This window comes from Otolemur garnettii, unplaced genomic scaffold (assembly GCF_000181295.1).
Source record: "Otolemur garnettii isolate 467f Iridium unplaced genomic scaffold, OtoGar3 scaffold00016, whole genome shotgun sequence".
NCBI classification, from domain to species: Eukaryota; Metazoa; Chordata; class Mammalia; order Primates; family Galagidae; genus Otolemur; species Otolemur garnettii.
Window position 1 is genome coordinate 24461053 of NW_003852411.1, and position 14830 is coordinate 24475882.

Here is a 14830-nt window from a genome sequence, read left to right on the forward strand (position 1 = left end):
TTTCATACCTGGTTTCCCTGGAGTTCTCGGGTGGAGCTAGAGCCACCCTGGTTGAAGGCAACTGTGTTCTCCTGAGGCCCCTCAGAGGAGCTCTTCAGGTCAGGTGTCAGCACTCAGCCTGGTGGCTCCGTGGGGACCAACTTTCCCTTCACATGTTTCCCCTCCACCTTCCAGCCTCACATTTTCAGGAAACCACTATGTATCGATGTATTCATCAGTCATCTGTGTGAGGAGGAGGAGGAGGAGGAGGAGGAGAAAAACAAGAAATCCAAGCAAAGTTTTCCAAGCTCCCTGGAGCAGGAACTCTTTTCCCCAAACCCTGCTTTGATTGATGCGCTGGGTTCTGTGGGAATTTCAGCTCCCATAAGCTTCTTGCTGAAAGGCTTTCTCTCCATTCCTATTAAATATAGTAAAGGTTAAGATCCTAACCATCCTATTCCCATAAGGTCCTGCATAGCAACCCTCCCCCAGGACTGTCCTAGCAAAGAGGGCAGCAAAGAGGCTGCCTGGGAGGGATGACAGAACTGGAATCTGCACCAAGATCCTTCTCCGCTACCAGTTCATATGCCATCAGCCTTAGGGGGCCTTTCTGGATCCTTCCCCCAGGGCAGAAAGAAGGTGGGGGAAGTGCCTTCAGAGACATGTGAGTGAAACACTTCTGTGTCATCCTGCAGAATTCTCACTCCTCCCGACCCCATCCCCAAGCCCTGACCCCATTCAAGGAGAAAAAGGGAAAGCCATCACAGAAGTGCACAATGGGACCGGTGAGGGGGAGGCCTGTGGAAGGAGGTGTGGAGGAACTGCCAAGGATGCCAGTGAGCACCTGCTCACGCCACAAAGAACTGCCCTGATTCTGCTCATCCCAGCACCATCTGTGGACTTGCAGGCATTTAGATTGGCATTTTGGTTACCACTCTTAGAAATAGTGCTTCTTTCCTGTTGTAGAATCTTTTTTTTTTTTTTCAGTTTTTGGCTGGTGCCAAGTTTGAACCCACCACCTCCAGTATATGGGGCCAGCACCCTATTCCTTTGAGCCACAGGTGCTGCCCTGTTGTAGAATCTTTTAAGGCCTGACCTTTTTTTTTTTTTTTTTTGGAGACCGTCTTACTCAATCACCTTGGGGTGGAGTGCCATGGCATTATGGCTCACAGCAGCCTCAAACTCTGGTCTCAGCCTCCTAAGTAGCTGGACTACAGGTGCCCACCACCATGCCCAGCTAGTTTTTCTATTTGTAGAGGCAGGGTCTTGTTTTGCTCAGGCTGGTGTCAAACTCCTGAACTCAGGCAATCCACTTGCCTCAGTCTCCCAGAGTGCTAGGATTACAGGCATGAACCGCTAGGCCTGACAGGCCTGACTTTCTAAAACACTAGCAGTCCTAATGCCAGAGTGGTGACTAGTTTGTTTCACTCAGCTAAATGTAGGGGCAAGACCCTTGATTTCAGAGACAGACAGGTTAGGGCTAACTTCCAGCTCTGCTGCTTTCCAGCGGCATTCCCTTAGACAAGCCGTTTAACCTCTCTGATTCTCATTTCCTCACCCATACGGTGGGGTAGGTGCTCTGGAAAGAGTGGCTATTTTTATAATGCTTAGCCTCACATACAAGCTTTAAATGAACAAGGGCCCAATATTTCTTCTATTTAGAGGCAGGCACTCAGGGGCGCAGTGAAAGGTGCCCCTGTTCCCAAGAGTTAATGGCGAGCGCCTTCCTATCCAGCCACCTGCCTACAGAGGTGAAGACATGAAGGCAGAATGACAGCAAGAAAGGACATTTCCTGGTAACCTACAAGGCACCCTGCCTGTGCTCCTGATTCTTTTCCTTTCTTCTTTTCAGAGGTGCCCGGCAGAGTTGGTGATGGGCAGAGTTGGTGATGGGCACGTCACTGACCTCCTGGTCTTATGTCCCTGGGGCCTTTTCCTTTCTTCCTGAAACTAGTCCTCCCTTTTGCTCAGAACGGGCTGCCCCAGCACAGGTTTCTGGCTTCACAAACAGGAGGGCGGAAATGCCTACCCAAAGGAAACCGTTAGGCCCAGATAACATCATAGTCACCCAAGGTGACTTGCAGCTGTTCCCCACCCTGCTCAGGCCTCCCTCAGCTGAGAACAGATGACCACAAAGCAAATAAGCCTGTTTTCCACCAGGCTCCTTGGCCCAAGTGCTGAGCTGAATGCTGCTCCAGAGCTATTTGGGCCCCTGGCAGAGACCTTTCTCCTGAGGAAGGGGGCTGAGAAAGGAGGGGGAGAGGCAGAGGAAGGAGGGACAGCCCAGAGCGAGGCTCCTGAGTAGGTGTGGGTGTGTACACCTTCTCTCTTCCCCTCTTGCCCCTACAGAAGATCCCCAGAAGCCAGAAGAGAGATAACCCAGCTGATAAACACCCTGTTTTTGCTGTGTTACCGGATTGTGACCGGCTGCTCTGTGGGCTGGGAGGAGCTGGCAACCCAAGGGGAAGGGAAAGTGGCTCTCTGAGGAGTTGTTCCCTCTGTGGGGGTCAAGCTGGCTAACAGACACCGATTCCTTCACTCTCCCCCTCAGTCTTCCCCTTTACATACCACCCCAATAGCCTGCACCAGCCAAGCAATAAATAGAGAACCTGAGGGATCCGAGAACAAAGGAGCACCAGAGAGACAGCTCAGGCCAGGCAGGGAGAGTGTGAAAGATCCCATATCCCCAAGGCCTGCCCTAGGCACATAGTAGGCCTTCAATAAATATTTGGTGAATGATTCATAGATGAATGAATGAACAGGTGAGTAAAGCAAATTAGTAGGCTTTTGCCTTTAAATCAAAGGCAGCTCTCCCATGGGAAAAAGGACCCAACGTGGGAAAAGTTCCTGAAAGGCCACGACAGACAAGTTAAGTAATAACTTGATTATCTTTTCCAGCAAAACTGCAAAGACCTCCTTCTAATCAGTCTTCATACTGGCCATCCTGTGCTGCTGATCAACTATTTTAAAAATTAGGAACAAGAAGCATATATTGAATTAAATAATAAAGTATGAAATTTTTTAAAAGAGCAAGAAGCAAATATTCTTTCTTTACTATAAATACTAACGAAAAATATATATACATGTATATGCGTACACATATATACCCACATCCTGGGGATTTGGCGAAACAAAATAAAATGAAACCCCCCCCCAAACCAATTCATCCTGTCTCAAGTAACTCTATCCTTGAGGAACAAAATTGAATACACTGAAATGAAAACACAAAGGGGAGTGTTTTTATGTGTTTGAGGTATGGCAATGGAAGGTTTCCCAGGGGAAGATGAGGGTAGCGAGGAGGAAGGCAGTGCGACGGCAGTGGGGCTGCACGGGGAGAGCGTTGGAGTGATGGAGGAGATGGTCAGCAGGAGTTGGGGACATCGTGAGGAGGACTTGGGAGCAGGCTGGTAGGGCAGCAGCCCTGTGGAGAGTAGAAGATTGACTCCATAGAGAGCCTGAGCAAATAAGTAGACGCTATAGAGGACAATGAGAGACAGATTTCTCACTAATGCCAAGGGATGTACAAATATGTAAAGGAGAAGGGCTAGAATGAACCTCTGTGTTACTGGATTGGAATAGGAGGTATTGGCGTGAACTCATGGTTTTCCATGTAGATATAAATAGTGTATGTGCATACATGTATTTCCTAGTGTATCTAGTTTGATACACCAAGAAAACCTGAGAGTAATGACATCCTAGTGATCACAGGCGTACGCAGATCTTGATTTCTACATAGCATTAGCCACTAACGGAACTAGCACTCATTGGAGAAAATGGGTAATTACAGGGCCAGTGCAGGTGTAGGACAAGATAAACCTGGAACATCTTACTGTACCAGAATATAAGGAATTGTTCAATGAGTGATGGGGAGATGTTAAAACAATGCAGAAGTCAGTTTACTGAAGCTCCAGTTAGCAATATTGAGATACTATAATAATCAAAATAAAGAAAGAAAACAAAAGATTATAACTATTCAAATAAAATAGAAGTTTATGTTCACAATGATATAAAGAATTAGGTGAGGCTGCGCACAGTGGCTCACACTTGTGATCCTGGCACTCTTGGGAGCTTAGGTGGGAGAATCCCTTGAGCTCAGGAGTTCAAGACCAGCCAGAGCAAGGGGGAGATACCATTTCTACTAAAAATAGAAAGATTACCTGGGTGTTGTGACAGGTGCCAGTAGTCCCAGCTACTTGGGAGGCTGAGGCAAGAGGATCGCTTGAACCCAGAAGTTTGAGGTTGCTGTGAGTTAGGCTGAGGCAATGGCATTCTAGCCTGGGCAACTGAATGAAACTCTGTCCAAAAATAACAAAAAAGAATTAGGTGAATAAGGAGACGAGAAAGCTTGCTCTTACAGCACAATGGTGTCTTAACCTGTTCTAAGCTGCTATCACAGAATACCACAAACTAGGTTATTTATAACGAACAGAAATTTATTTGGCTCATAGTTCTGGAGGCTGGGAAATCCAAGAGCACAGGTGTCTGGTTAGGGTCTTCTTGCTGCATTATAACATGGTGGAAGATGTCACATGGGCAAGAGGGAACATGAGAGAAAGAAAGAGAGGGGAAAGGACCAAACTCATTCATTTATTAAGAGTCCACTCCTTTGATAACCCACTCCTGATGTAACTAATTTGCATTAGTAGGATTAGCACTGATTTGTTCATGAGCCAGGTCCCATTTCAAAACACTGTTGTATTGTGCTAACTCTAGTGGACGCAAATGGAGTGAGGAATGGAATTTTAGATAATTTTAAACAAGCACCCTGCAAGTTACTGATTAATTACAGTGGGGGGAAGGGTAGCTTTACAGAAGAGAAACTCAGCAGACACCATATTAATCAGATGATCAAGGTAAACATCACCAGTAATGGTACTACTTGCCATCACAGGCCACCTGATGGATGGGATGGAATAAGACACCCCAACACTTCCATAGTATTCTGGCCAAAAGGGCATAACCTGAATCTAATCATGAAGAAACATTGGAAAAACCAAACAGGAAGACATTCCTCAAAATGACTGGCCTACAATTTTCAAAAGTGACAATGTCAGGAAAGTCCAGGAAAGGCTGGGGAAGGGTCCTGGTTAAACTGCTTTAACCAGGCTAGAGAGACACCACAGCTGTATTAAGTGTGTAGTTCTGGGCTGGGCCCCTTTGACTATAAAGCATATTAGAGAAATAATTAGGATAATCAGCAAAAATGAAAGGAATCCTGGGTGAAGAGCATATGGGAGTTGCTTGCACGAATTTCACAACTTTTCTCAAGTTTAAAATTATTCCAGGGCAGCACCTGTGGCTCAGTGGGGAGGGTGCTGGCCCCATATACCAAGAGTGGTGGATTCAAACCCAGCCCTGGCCAAACTGCAACAAAAAATAGCCAGGAGTTGTGGCCAGCACCTGTAGTCCCAGGTGAGACTGAGGCAAGAGAATCACCTAAGCCCAAGAGCTGGAGGTTGCTATGAGCTGGAGGTTGCTATGAGCTGTGAAGCCACAGCAATCAACCAAGGGCAACAAAGTAAAAAATAAAATAAAATAAAATAAAATTACTTCAAACTAAAAAGTTAAAAGGTAGTAGTAGGAGGAATTGAGCCCTCACATTGCTTTGATTCTGGACTGACTCCCTGCTCAATCTTTTCCTCACCCATTCCTTCCCAACCCCCATCCCCACCGCAGAGATCCAGGGAACAAGCCAAAGGCCTGATGACACTGGCCATGGAGAGAGATAGGGGCCACAGAGAGAGTCTGGTCTTATGGAATGACAGAGGATGGAGATGGGAAGGAGAAGAGTATCCAAATCTTTCTTTGTACATCTTTGTATTGTTTCAGTGGTTGCAGTAAATACATGTATTTTTTAACTTTGGAGGACAGATTTAATTTAAAAAAGGAAGAAAGCAAAAGAGCCAAATTGGGCTGAGAAAAGAAAGGCTGGATGTGAGGATGGACGCTGCACTCAGCTCACAGACCCTGAGGGAAAGGTTGGGTGGGGGTTAGCTGAGAGAAGGACTGACTGGGCAGACCCTTCAGCACACTGGTCTAATCACTGAGGCTAATTAACAGTGTTGACCAAAAAAAAAAAAAAACACTCAAGAGGATGGTCTGGAGGTCCCAACAGATCACATTCTTCTCTTTCCCAGCTTTTAGGAGTGAAAGTAAGATTATCAAGGAAAGTCAAATCTTCTCAAACCAAAAAAGTATATCATGCAGAGTCCCCGTGCACCAGTTTCAATTCTGGCTGTAAATCAGAATGACCTAGGGAGCTGTGGAAAAATATCCGTGCCTGTCCCACCCCAGACTGATAGGGAGCAGGGCCTGGTGTTATGGCTTATCTAAGCTTCATGAAAGAGGTAATCCTTTCATGAAGCTTGACAGTCTAAGACAGTTATGGAAATATACTTCTGCTTGTTAGAAACAGTTTTAGGGAGGCATAAGTAAGGAAATGTTAGCTGAGACAAAAGGGAAAGCTTTACCCTTTCTGACAAAGAAAAACAAGAAGAGATGCTTTATAAATACAGGTTGTTATCCTACCTCCCTGCTGGAACCACAGCAGCCATTTTGCCACCATGAAGCAAAGGAGAAGAGCTAGAGCAGGGGTCCTCAAACTTTTTAAACAGGGGGCCAGTTCACTGTCCCTCAGACCAGTGGAGGGCTGGACTGCGGGCCCCCGGATGAGTTGGCTGCTAAGCAGGACAGGCAGCAGTGGCAAAAACACCCAGCGGACCGATAAATGTCCTCGGTCAGCCACATGTGGCCCGCGGGCTGTAGTTTGAAGACGCCTGAGCTAGAGTGTAAGCTTCATAGACACAGATATTTTTGTTTCTTTTCCGAAGTTATGAATCTTCTGTGACTAAATCAAGGCCAGCTACAAATAGACACTCAGCAAATATTCATTAAGTAAGGAAACGAATTACTTTATTGAAGTACTGAATTGACTAATCCCAGGGGGACTTTCCCCTGGACTTCTTGTTTTGTGAAGCAATGCATTTCTTTTCATTTGTTTTTGTTTTGAAAGAGTCTCACTCTGTCATTTTGGCTAGACTTCTGTGGTGTCATCATAGCTCACAGCAACACCAAACTCCTGGTTCAAGCTCTCTTCCTGTGTCAGTCTCCCAATATCCAGTTAATTTTTTTTCCTACTTTTAGTAGAAACGGGGTTTTGCTCCTGCTCAAACTGGTCTCAAACTCCTGAGCTCAAGCAATCCACCTACCTCTGCCTTCTAGAGTGCTAGGACACCATGCTCAGCCTGAAGTATGTAAATTTCTATCTAAATTTTAGAAAGAAATTGGTATCTATAATCCTTTATTTTTTCTTATTCTTAACAACAACAACAACAACAAAATCCTGGTTTCTTCTAGAAAGTCCAGTGATATTTACTGAAATAAAGGTATACTTTTTTTTGCTATAATTCCTTTAGGCTATAGTTAGTAATGTTATGTAATATTGCAGTTTTGACACTAACAGCATTAGTATAAACTAATATAACTAGTATAAATCAGGATCTTGACCTAGGCAAGAACTTGTTCAAAGCTGAAGATTCCCCAGTTGGCCTTAAGATGGTGGCCTCTCCAATGGTGATGGACAAATAAATGGAAACAGATTATAAGAAAGAATTGTATCCAAATCCCCTCCATTCCCTTGTAGTTTCACAAGGATAACAGGCAGAGAAGGACATGTAAAATTTTCCGCACGATGTGTTCTCATTCTCAACTCTGGCGAAGTATTCGTTTGCAAAATCTACTAAAAACCTATGTCCCCACTTGTTGGTTTCTCTTTCCCTCTCGTGGTAGTCTTCTTATTCATCCATTTATTCCCCAAAGAAGCCTGGGAGTCATTCTTGCTGCAACTCAGGCTCTGAAATATCCTGACATCACTCCCCCTTCCCTCTCTCAGGCACCACCATCTCACCCCTGGATTAAGAAAATAGTGCCATCGTTAATCTCCGTGTCTCCTCATTGTTCTCCTTACCTCCAACCTTGACCCATCTTCTCTACTGTCTATTTTCCATTCTACAGGCAGGAGTCTTTCTAAGACGTGGGACTGGCCCCCAGGAGCACTCAGGATGAAGGCTCACTTCTTACATGGCTCACTTATACCCTGTCCTGGCAAGGCTGCACTTACCTGTCTGGCCTCTTCTCAGTGGAGGATACCCAGTACTTGAGACTCCAGGCACCCCGAACTGTCAGGTTCCTGAATGGGCTCTTGCCTCTACCTAGAATATGTTTCCTGATTTGCACAAAGCTAACATATTCATCCTTCAGTTCCAGCCTCCACGGAGATGGTCCTAACCCCTACCACCTCTTTCCCTGCTCCCTTGTCCCCTGAAGGAGATACTTACTTTCCTTCCTTCCTTCCTTCCTTTCTTCCTTCCTTTCTTCCTTCTTCTTTCTTTTTTTCTTTTTTTGAGACAGAGTCTCAAGCTGTCACCCTGAGTAGACTGCTATGGTGTCACAGCTCACAGCAAACTCTTGGGCTTAAGCGATTCTCTTGCCTCAGCCTCCCAAGTAGCTGGGACTACAGGCACCCACTCCAGTGCCCGGCTATTTTTTGGTTGTAGTTTTCATTGTTTGGCGGGCCCGGGCTGGATTCAAACCTGCCAGCTCCGGTGTATGTGGCTGGCGCCCTAGCCGCTGAGCTACAGGCTTCGAGTTGAGATACATTTCTTATGTGCTACCTCATGCCTGTACTGCTCCTATTATTGTAAGGATTCTTAATTACCTGTTAACTTACTTTATTGTCCCACTAAACTATAAGCTTAGTGAAGACACATTCTGTTCTATCTTGGTCAAAATTCTATGATCAGTGCCACATTCAAGTTTCCTGAATAAAGACATTTTGGATAAATGAGTGAATGCTAGTCTCATGCAAAAAGGTAGATAATTCATTTTGTAATCCAGTTCTGCATGTCCACCGAAATATGTAGTAATAACATAAAGAGCTGTAATGTAGATAGAGCATAGCATAGTGATTTAGAGATCAGCTCTGAAGCCAGACTTCCTGGGTCCAAGGATGACCTTGATCAAAATACTTAACCATTTTGCTTCTCAGTTTCTTCATCTGTAAAAGGGGGACAACAACAGAACTTACTGCTTCGGGTTGTTGTAAATAAATACATATGAAATACTTAGAATAGTACTTGCACATAATGAGTAAATATGGGGTCATTACTGTCATAGTGACCACAAGAGCAGCCACCACACTTTGTCATGAAGAAATGCTGGTGACAGGGGCGGGTCCCAGCAGCATGCGGGGCTTCCTCGCCACGTGATTCCATGCTCACCTCTTCATTCTATGCCGTTCACTGGCGATTCCCACCTACTGTTATAAATTTCCCTGCTTGGCTACAGCCTGACCTTGAAGAAAGACTCATCTTTGTCTTTTTTTTTTTTTAACCTATACGTTATGCGATAGTTCTTGACTATTCAAAGTTAACAATTCTACATTTTATGTTTTCACATGCCAAAAGAATAAGAAGGGGAAAAGTTTTTAATACCTCTGTTTTCAATGAATTTCACTATCTTACTAGTGTTTCCTCCTCATGGAAACCAGTTTTAGGCATTAAATAACGCATAAATAATGTTGGGGGGGGGAGGAGTTCTGGCACATTCTTTCCTAAATTTTACCACACATCAACTAACTTACTTGCACTCATTCCATTGTATAACTTCACAAGGCCACCAGCCCAAGTCTTTTCCAAGATTTTACTGTTCGGGGCTGTGTGCTCATTAAGAGGCCTGCTTCCTGATACGTGAGAGTCCTGTGAGAGTTTTTAAGACTTATCTCTTGTCAGGGTATCCAATACCATTCCAGGACCCAAGAGGCAAGCACAAGGCTCCTATCTTAAAAGGGTGCCATTTATCTGAAAAGGCAACAATAGATTCTTGAACGTTTGAGTCAGAATCCAAACCATGGGCTAACTATCTGACGCAGTGTGTGACTGGATGCTGCTGGGCGCTGAGGAAGGCGGTGGACAGGAACGGTCTCCAGGGCAAGAAGAAGAGGAAACTGACCAAAGCCTCCTCTGTGGAGAGGGAGATTGTGGGCTTTCGTGGAAGGCTCTGAGAAGAAAGAGCCCAGGAGGCTGAGGAGGGGCGGAAAGGGACGTGAGGGCTGGGCAGAGCCAGCCCAGTCCTCTTCAGGTTGGCTGTGCCTGCTCCAGCAGCCTCTGGAGTGGGCGTGAAGTTTGGAATCCTCTGAATGGAAATCCCGCTGCACCCCGAATGTGGCTCTGAAAGTGTTAGGCTTGGTGTTTGCCCCTGTAAAAATGGGTGGTATTTGCTGGGGGTCCTCACACAGCCACACAAAAATCCTTTCTCTTCTTCCTCCTCTTCCTCTCCTCCTAAGACAAAGACATAAAGGATGTGGCTAGCCCACTCCCTGGGAAGCTCCCACAGAAAGACCCTAACTTTCCAAGCAAGCTGTGAAATGTGCCCACCCCCTATAAAAAGGTCTCTAACTGCCCCTGGGCACAGATGCCATCTTTGCACTGCTCAGGTGGGTCACCCTCCCCTTGCAATAAACCTGGCCTGAAATCTCCACTGCAGCCTCATCTCTGGGCGCCATCATTTTCACTTTTCAGTATTTGTATTGAAGATTATTAAAAACTTGAGCAGAATTGCTTTTGGCGTTGAACTGGCACAGAATTGTATCTGAACTGAGAACATTCAAGAACTAGTCCAGAAAGTTGTCCTTTCTGCTTCTGTTTCCTTCATTGCTGGTGGAGGAGTTCTTAGGCACAGGCGACAAGAAGAAACAGATGAGTGAGAGTGAGCAAGAGAGAGAGATGTGACGGCCACTTACCTGTAGTTACCCTGGAGGCAAAGGAACCAAAGTTAGGACTGGAGACTCAAAGACCCTAACACGAGGGGATCTGTAGAGGGCGAAGTTGCTTGCCCATCCTTATCTCTGTCTCCTTATTTGGTGGTAATTCTCGGCCATCACCCAGGGATGCGGGAAGGAATTCCTAAGCAAAAGGACCATAATGTGAAACCATAATGAAATGGGTTAAGCACTAAATCTGACCTCACATAGGCAGCTGGCAATGGAGCAAAGGACAGAAACAGACTCTGATGGAAGTCGCAGGGAGATGCAGGCTCCTCTGCTGTGGAGAGGGGAATGGTGTGGGTGGCAGTGGTTGAGAGCAGCCTGGGGGTGGGGCGGAAAAGGAATTTGCATCTCAGGGCTCAATCAGATCTGAAAGCTAACATCCTGTTTTGCTCTAGCTTGGGCACATCAGTAGCCGAATGCCTCCTCTGGCCATGGCCAGTCTCAGGAAGTGAGTGTCAGTAGCCTTGCTGATGGGAACCCAGCTGCCGACTAAGCACCCCTCAAAAAGCTAGAGTCCTGCTCCCACGTGCAACAGGCTCAGTGTACCCCAATTCTAGGAATCCAGACCTTACCCCTCCTCCCCAGAGACATATCAACAGGAAGTCAAGTCAGCTGGAACACTCTGTTCCCTTGACATTTTTGTTTTAATTCTGCAGCTGTGTTTAAGGATGCGTGCTCTGGTGCTGTGTCTGGATTGGTCTGTTTGTCTGCCCGATGCTTTTTTCTCTCACACCCGTGTAGCCAGTCATGGCTACCCTAAGGCCGGTGGGCCAGAAGGAGAACTAGGGTTGGTAAGGAGTGGATGGTAAGAAAACACATTAGGGCCTGTAATATTAGCTTGTGATGAGCTAAGGCTGGTAATCTGATCAGGTGTTTGGGAAGAGGAGTTCCTAAGTCTTTAACAGCGTGCGTTGCCCCCAGCTCTCTCCTCACCCCGTGAGTTCATCTCTAGCGTGTATCACAGTGATGTACGGGGTGTCTTTTCTCCTCCCTTTTACAGTTCCTACTTAGATGCCTTCTTCACACACTTTGAGGAAGTAGTCGGCAATTGAATGAACGAGGCTTTTTTCTTTTCTTTTATTCCCTGTCAGTTTATCACTTAAAAAAGCACGCAAGCCCCGGTTTCCAAAGGCAACTTGGTCCTGCTCGAGGCGGCGTTTCTTAATCTCTTGCAGCTTCAATTCACAGTTCTGTCTCCTTATTTGCCAAATATCTCCGTTAGTATTCAACAGGTTCTGAGATGTGTCAGAGGACTACTTTGTTCTTTCCTTGTTGCTTTTCCTTCTACCGCCTCTCATTAATATCTAGAGAGAAAAGACCACTAAACTTAGAGACCCTGAGTCTCCAAAGCCACCATGTGCCTAGAAAGAAAGTGGTCATCAGTCTGTCCAAGTGCTTCCTCCTCAATAGGCCCAAGAAGAGAGTCCTGCATTCATTACAGTAGCCAGTCCCCTGGGCTCACATGTGTAGAACATTGGGGTTGGCTTTTGAAGACCAGCCAGCAAATGGTTTGTCGTTGGTCACACAGATTTGGGTATACTTTGTCAATTACACTGCTTGAAACTAAAACATGAAAAAACATAGCTCACAAGACAGGCCTGGCCCTGCACATCGCCATAAAACCACATCTAAGACTGGGTTCAGTGGCTCACACGTGTAGTCCTAGCACATTGGGAGGCCAAGGCAGCAGGATCATTTGAAGCCAGAAGTTCAAGACCAGCCTGATCAAGAGCGACACTCTGTCTCTACAAAAAAATTAGAAAAATTACCCAGGTGTGGTGACACACACCTGTAGTCACAATTGCTTGGGAGGCTGAGGCAGAAGGATTACTCAAGCCTAGGAGGTCAAGGTTGCTCTGAGCGATGACGACTGGACTGCACTCTAGGCTGGGTAACAGAGTGAAACTCTGCCTCAAACAAACAAACAACAACAACCCCTACCTCCCACACACAAAACCACACCCAGAAAACCCATGTGCAGATTTTCTATTGCCTATTGGCTATCCTGGACTATCATTTCTAATGCCTGACTAGTTTCTACCAGATTTAATATATTAAAATCTGCCCCCCAAACTTTATGTTTTAAAAGTGAACTATAAGAGGCCTACAATTAACATCATACCCAATAATGAACAACTGAAAGCTTTCCCTCTAAGATCAGAAACAAGGCAAATTTGCCCACTCTTGCTAATTGTATTCAAAATGATACTGGAAGTCCTACTCAGAGCAATTAGGCAAGAAAAATTTTAAAAAGGGAAACAACTTGGAAAGGAAGAAGTAAAATTATCTCTGTTCACTGATGACATGATCTTAGATATAAAAAAAAACCTAAAAATGACACACAAAAACATTGTTATTTACTGTAACTAATAAATTCAGCAAGGTCACAGAATTCAAAAAAATCAATGGGTTTCTGTACAATAACAATGAACAATCAAAGAAAATAATCCCATTCATGATAGCGTCAAAAAGAGTTTAAAATACTTAGGAGTAAACCTAACCAAGTTGGTGAAAAACCCATACACTGAAAGCTACAAAATATTGCTGAAAGAGATTAAAGACACAAGTAAATGAAAAGACACCCCGTGTTAATGGATTGGAAAACTTAATGTTATTGAAATGTGCTTATTTATCCAAAGATATCTATAGATTCAATGCAATTTCTATCAGTCAAAATCTCAAAAGCACTTTTTTGCAGAAACATAAAAAAAAAAAAAAATCCAAATTCCTGTGGAATCTCAAAGAACCCTGAATTGTCAAAACAACCTTGAGAAAGAGAACAAAGTTGGAAGCCTCACACTTCCTGAATTCAAAACATATTATAAGGGTCCATTAATCAAAGCAATATAGTGCTGGCATAGAGACAGACACACAGACCAATGGAACAGAAGAGAAAGCTCAGAAACGTTTGTTTCTCATGTATCCTGTTAAATGATCTTTAACAAGGTTACCAAGACCACCTGATGGGAAGTACAGTGTCTTCAACAAATGGGATTGGCAAAACTTGATATCCACATGAAAAAGAATGAAGTTGGACCCTTACCTTGTACCATATACAATAATTAACTCAAAAAACTAAACCTATGACCTAAAACTGTAAATATCCTAGAAGAAAACATAAGGGAAAAGCTTCATGAGATTGGATTTGGCACTGATTTCTTGGACATGACACAAAAAGCACAGGCAACGAAAGCCAAAAATAGACAAATGGGACTACATCAAACTTAACTCCTGCATATTAAAGGAAACAACATTGAAAAGGCCATCTAGACAATGGGAGAAAATAACTGCAAATCATGTGTCTGATAAGGAATTAATATCCAGAATATACGAAGAACTTCTACAACTCAACAAAGAAAGCCAAGCAACCTAGTTAAAAAATAGGCAAAGTACCAAAATAGACGTTTCTCCAAAGAAGTCGTATGAATGAATGACCAGCAAGCATATGAAAGGATACTCAATGTCTCTGATTATTAGAGAAATGCTGATCAAAACTACGGTGAGATATTATCTCACACCCTAAGGGGGGAAAAACCCCTCTAAAATAGTAAGTGTTGCTAAGGATATGGAGACATTGGGAGCTTTGTGCAGTGCTGATGGGAATGTAAAATAGTTAATCACTATAAAAAATAGTGTGAAGACTTTTCAAAAACTAAAAATAGAATTACATATGATCCAACAGTCCCACTTTGTGGCATATACTCAAAAGAAAGGAAAACAGCATCTTGAAGAGGTTATTGCATAATATCCTAGGGATGTAAGCAGCTCAAATGTCCATTGACAGATGAATGAAATGTGTTCTATACATAACAACGGAATATTATACAGCCTTTAGAAAAGGAAGAAAATCTTATTACATGCAAGTCATTATGAACCTGGATGAAAGTTGAAGACATTCTATTAAGTGAAACAAGCCAATCACAAAGAACTATATGAGGCCACTTACATGATATATCTACAGTAGTCAAAATCGTGGGAACAGAAAATAGGATGGTGGTCGCCAGGGGCTTTTGGGGGAGGAAAGGG